Source organism: Quercus lobata, chromosome 3 (assembly GCF_001633185.2).
Source record: "Quercus lobata isolate SW786 chromosome 3, ValleyOak3.0 Primary Assembly, whole genome shotgun sequence".
Lineage (NCBI taxonomy): Eukaryota > Viridiplantae > Streptophyta > Magnoliopsida > Fagales > Fagaceae > Quercus > Quercus lobata.
The window spans coordinates 768,064-773,464 of record NC_044906.1 but is presented as its reverse complement, the minus strand read 5'-3'; positions in this window follow the sequence as shown (position 1 = coordinate 773,464).

Below are 5,401 nucleotides of genomic sequence, written 5' to 3'. Positions count from 1 at the left end.
TTTTTTTTTTTTTTTTTTTTTTTTTTTTTTTTTTTTTTTTTGGGATAAGTAGGATACTATTTTTCCTTTTTGGTTTGTGCGGTTGTTGTTATTATTATTATTATTATTATTAAAGCCATTAATTATACTTGTTATTCTAGTTTGCTAACACATATCCTTGATTTTTTTTTAGGTCATGGAAACCTCCACTAATGAACCCACTGTCCAAACACCAATTGCTACACAAGCTAATGGTGTTATTCCCACCCAAGTCGAAACTTCTGCTGCTACCGAAGTTGAAGCAGCTGCTACTACTGAGTTGCCCATAGTTTCACCATGCAAAGTGAGTATGACAGTTCCTGTTAGTGGTACTTGTAGTGGTAGGAAAAAGTCAATTGTTTGGAGCCATTTTGAAAAAATAAAGTTAGGAGAGGGTGATACTAGTAAAACTAAGGCTATTTGTAATTATTGCCAAAAATTGTATAATGTTGATAGTAAAAGTTGTGGTACTAGTAATTTGTTAGCTCATGTGCCAAATTGTCCCAAGAACCCTAATAGAGAAGATCTAGTTAAAGGGAAGAATACATTAGCCTTTGAACTCAAGAAGGATGGAGAAGATGGGTTCCTGCTTGTGTCAACCACCTTTTCTATCAAGACTTCTAGAAAGGCATTGGCCGAAATTATTATAATTGATGAGTTTCCTTTTAGGTGTATTGAGGGGTATGGGTTTAAGAAATATGTAACTACCTTACAACCTAAGTTTCATTTAAAGGATATCCCATCTCATCAAACTGTGGCTAGAGATGTGATTGGCATTTATAATAGTGAGAGGGAGAAGCTAAGGAAATCCTTGCAGGGTTGTAGGGTGTGTCTCACTACGGACACATGGACTTCTATTCAAAATTTAAATTATATGTGTCTCACATGTCACTTTAATGATGATGCTTGAAAATTGCATAAGAGAATTTTAAATTTTTGTCAAGCTTGAGATGTCTTTGCATGAGTGGTGTATTGATGGGATATTCACTTTGACAATAGATAATGCTAGCTCAAATTTAACATCAATTAAATTTTTGCAAAGGGTGACTAAAGATTGGAATGGGACTGTAACACCCCGACCCAATTTTTATAATTAAACTATGTGTCTAAGTGGTTAAGTATTATTAATATTTTAAGCCACTTACTTTCTAAAACTAATATAAGAGTATTTAATAAGCATATTATTTTATAATGCCATTGAATGAGAATTGTAAAGATTATAAATAATTGAATGGCCATTTGTATTATATATATATACACATACACTAATTATGTACAAAACTATATTAAGTGGTTAAGTTATGAGATATATATATATATATATATATATATAGTCGTTGGTGTTTTAACCATGTATGATGCATGAGATATTATAGTGGAAATTCCACCCACATGCAATCAATTGAAAATCAACACATGTAAAGCCTAGAACCATGCATGATGACAAACCCCATAGACCAAGACTTGGCCATGCAATCACCAAGCTCCACCTCACCTCTTCCTTGACTTTCTCAAACAAATAGAACATCCAAGAAGCTCCTTACTTCTCCATTTCCTACGGGTAAACACCCAAGTCTGAAATTTCAGCTTACTTTTCTCTCTTTTGTCTTAAGGAAAGTGCTTGGAAGCTCTCTTGAGTCTTCCCTCAAGTCCACGGGTTCACACACCAAAAGAAAACTCAATTCTTCTTCATATTCTCTCTAAGGAACCAGAAAACTCTCTCAAGCTCTCTACCATTCTTTCATGAGTGGTTCTATGTTTATTTTTCCCCTCAAGAAACATAAACTTGGCAAGGGCTCTAACTACTCTCCTCTTAGAATCCATGTTTTCCTTTAAATAATTTTAGTAATGGTATTTGTAAGTCTATATATATATATATATATATATGCTGTTTTAGGAAGCTTTGAAGTTGTGTTGGTGATTTGTTGAAGGTAGGTTAGGGTTTTTACTAATTAGTGATTTTATATGATTAAGGAAGTAAGAAAAATTTAGGATGAGTATTTTTGATGCTGCTGCTGGGATTTTGGTTGTGTGTATTGTTACTCTAAATGGTTAAATGACTATGTATAAGTGTTTTATAACATGTCTTATGAGTGTATAAAAATCCCCATATGAAAATACCATTCTTTGATAATTGTTTGTGAATTTACGAGAAAAACGTTGCAAAGCTGTCACTGTGACAGATTCTGTGTTTGTGTATGTTAAATTATGTATTAAATTGTATATAGTGAATTTGGATGCTAGAGAAAATTACTATCAAACCTAAGACACTTGTGGTTGTTATTGAATTGGTCTCACAGCATTTGGATGAACATAAAAATAATGGTTTAATTTATAATTTGCATGAATTTTTGACAGGACAGATTTGAGTATGCTGTGTTTTTAGTAAATCATGGGTCTATTCTTTGACTCCAAAATTTTTATGGTATATACTGGGCATATAGGGGAGTAGTTCTGTAAAATTTCATGACAATTGGATGTGTTTCAGAAGCCCGTTTGTATCTTACAAATGGAGCCTATGCTGCTGGAATAGAACAGTGAATAGTAAGGGACATGCCTAACTTTGTGGATTTAATTCTCAAGTTAGGGTGAATGTTTTGAGCTATAATTTAATATACTTATCTTTTGGTATGTCTCGATCATAGATTAATTTTGTATAACTTGTTTTGAGGCTTAGTACTCAAAGGAAGGGGTTCTAAACCATGAGACGGTTGTACGTATGAAGCTGTTTTGCCCAACGTGTTGTATGTTATCATATGAATGTATATAGTTACATGATCATGCTTAAAAGATTTTATATTTATGCATGCATTATTGCCCTAACCTTAAAGCACCTTTTGAAATAAAGTTAGCTCTTCTAGAGATATGGGATTAATATAAGAATGTTGGTTTCTCTAGGATTTTGTACTTGTTAATGAATGTATTTTTGTTTGTGGAAACCTCGTTGAGGTGGGATTAGGATTTCCTTGATTCTAAGAAATAGGCTTTGAGATGAATGTGTGAGTCTATGAAAAGGAAATTATGGATAGTAATAAGCTTCGATTTATGGTTTAGGTGTTACCAGTATCCAAGTCTAAGCTCCTTCGACTTTAGGCTCTCGGTTCCTCTGCTTTCAGGTAAGGGATAAGTTATATGGGCATTTGGTAAGTCATGAGGTTTTTTTAAAGTATATTATGCGCTAAAATGTTTTTGATTAGAGATATGGCATGTAATCATTATTCTGACAAAGATGTGTTCGTGCATTTTCGAAACTCTATGTATATGATTTGAGCATATTGATGCCATTACTAATTTTTACGAACATGATGTTTAAAGAAAAGAATGGAAATGTTATTATCATGAAATGTCATGCAAAACAAGAAATTTCAGTATGATGTAAAGTATAAAATGTTTTCGGGTTATGTCCTCTGGTGATCTGAACTCTACTAGTAGGGGTTAATTACTAGCTTTCCATGGAAAACGTTATGTGATTGGCCATTAAGTGGGACTGGCTCTGCTGTACCCGCCCCTTGTTGGTTACGACCAACTTGTGGGGGAAGCCAACCTACCCCCATGTTTGGAAGATATGTATTATGATGTAATCCTGGGAATACCTGGCATTGTGGGGAATGCTGGATGCCTAGCACTGTGGTGCTAGAAGCCTCCCAAATAAGTACAGAATTATCAGATAGGGGCTAACCAATAAGTTATTTATGAACAGCTATGTTATGTTATCAATCATGAGAGAATTATTTTGTTTAAATGCATCGTGAAAAGTGAAAACTCTCATGGCAAGAAGAAGTTTCTAATGAAAAGAAAAGCTGTTCATTAAAGATAAAAGTTTCTGAAGTTCTGTTATGCTATAAAGGTAAAGTTCTGATGAAAGTACAAGTTTTGTTTAAAAGTTATCAGATACCTGTTCTTTATGAAATGTTAAGTTTTATGACTATGAAAGTTATAATATTTTTGGAAAGAGGTTTATAAAGAAAGGTTTTCTTATTAGTCAAGATGTTTCTAGCTTAATACAAAGTTGCCGATTATCTAATTTAAGTTAAAATAATTATCTTGTAATGAAAATATATGTATGGCGACTTTGTAGGAAGTGAAAGAAGTTTAATCCGAAAGGTTTTGGTAATATTAAACCGGTAAGAACAAGGAGAACAATTATTTTCTATGATGAGCGTATAAGCTATTATTATGAATAGTATAAAATACTATGCATGAAAAGATATTCTCCTGTTCGAATATTCATAGAATGAAATGATTTGGTTACATGCATCCTTATTAAATTCTCATATATCTTACCTTTACTGAGCTGTGTAGCTCACCCCTTCCACTCTTTCAGTTAGCAGGTTTTATTTTGGAGCAGAGGGAGCCTTAGTTGAGTTTGGAAGGAGTTGGTTTAGTTTTATATGTATAGATCCTAAATTAGCAATTTTATGTTTAGTTTTGTAGCATTTTTTATTTTAGGATCTAATGAAAGTGTATACCTTAAAGTATTAAGAGATGTACTATATGAAATTCCGAATTTGAACAATTGGTGAATTATGTTATTTTTTGGAGTACAATTTAGATGCTCTGAATGTCAAGTGAAAGGTTATATCATTTTAAGTAAAGAAATAAAAATGAAAAGAATGAGGAAAGCTTTTGTAAAAGTTTTCAAAAAGTTAAGTTGGTTCTTGTTAATATCAGGTTTAGGCTTGATATTAGCATGCCGGTCATGGTCACAAATCCGGGTAACTAGGTTTGGGGCGTGACAGGGACAATTTTAGGAAATGAGTTCATGCACATGAGGTGTTGTGCCCATACCCTAAATCTCATTGTGGGGGAGGGTTTGAAAGAGATTGATGCATCTGTTGCTAAGGTGCATGAAGCTATGAGGTATGTGAAGTCCTCACCCAATAGAAATCAAACTTTTAGGAGTTTCATGGAGAGGTTAGGTATGGAGTCCAATAGTCTTCTTTGTCTAGATGTACCTACTGGGTGGAACTCGACCTACCTCATGTTAGAAACTGCTGAAAATTTTGAGAAAGTGTTCCTTCAAATGGATTTTGAAGATGATGGTTATTCATCATACTTTAGGACCAAGGAAGATAGTGGTGGTTTGGGATCTCCTTGTATGAGTGATTTCCAAAATTGTAGGGCATTTGTGACTTTCTTAAGGCTCTTTTATAATGCAGCAAAAAAGTTCTCTAGCTCTTTGTATGTTACTTCAAATGCCTTCCTATGATGAGATCTTTGTTATTCAGGAGAGTATCTCTAATTTAGTTAAATCCCAAAACACTCTCTTGAAAAACATAGCCACAAACATGCAAACTAAATTTGAGAAATATTGGGGGGAAGGGGAGAAAATTATTCCTCTTTTGTATGTGGTTGTGGTTCTTGATCCACAGAAAAAATTGAG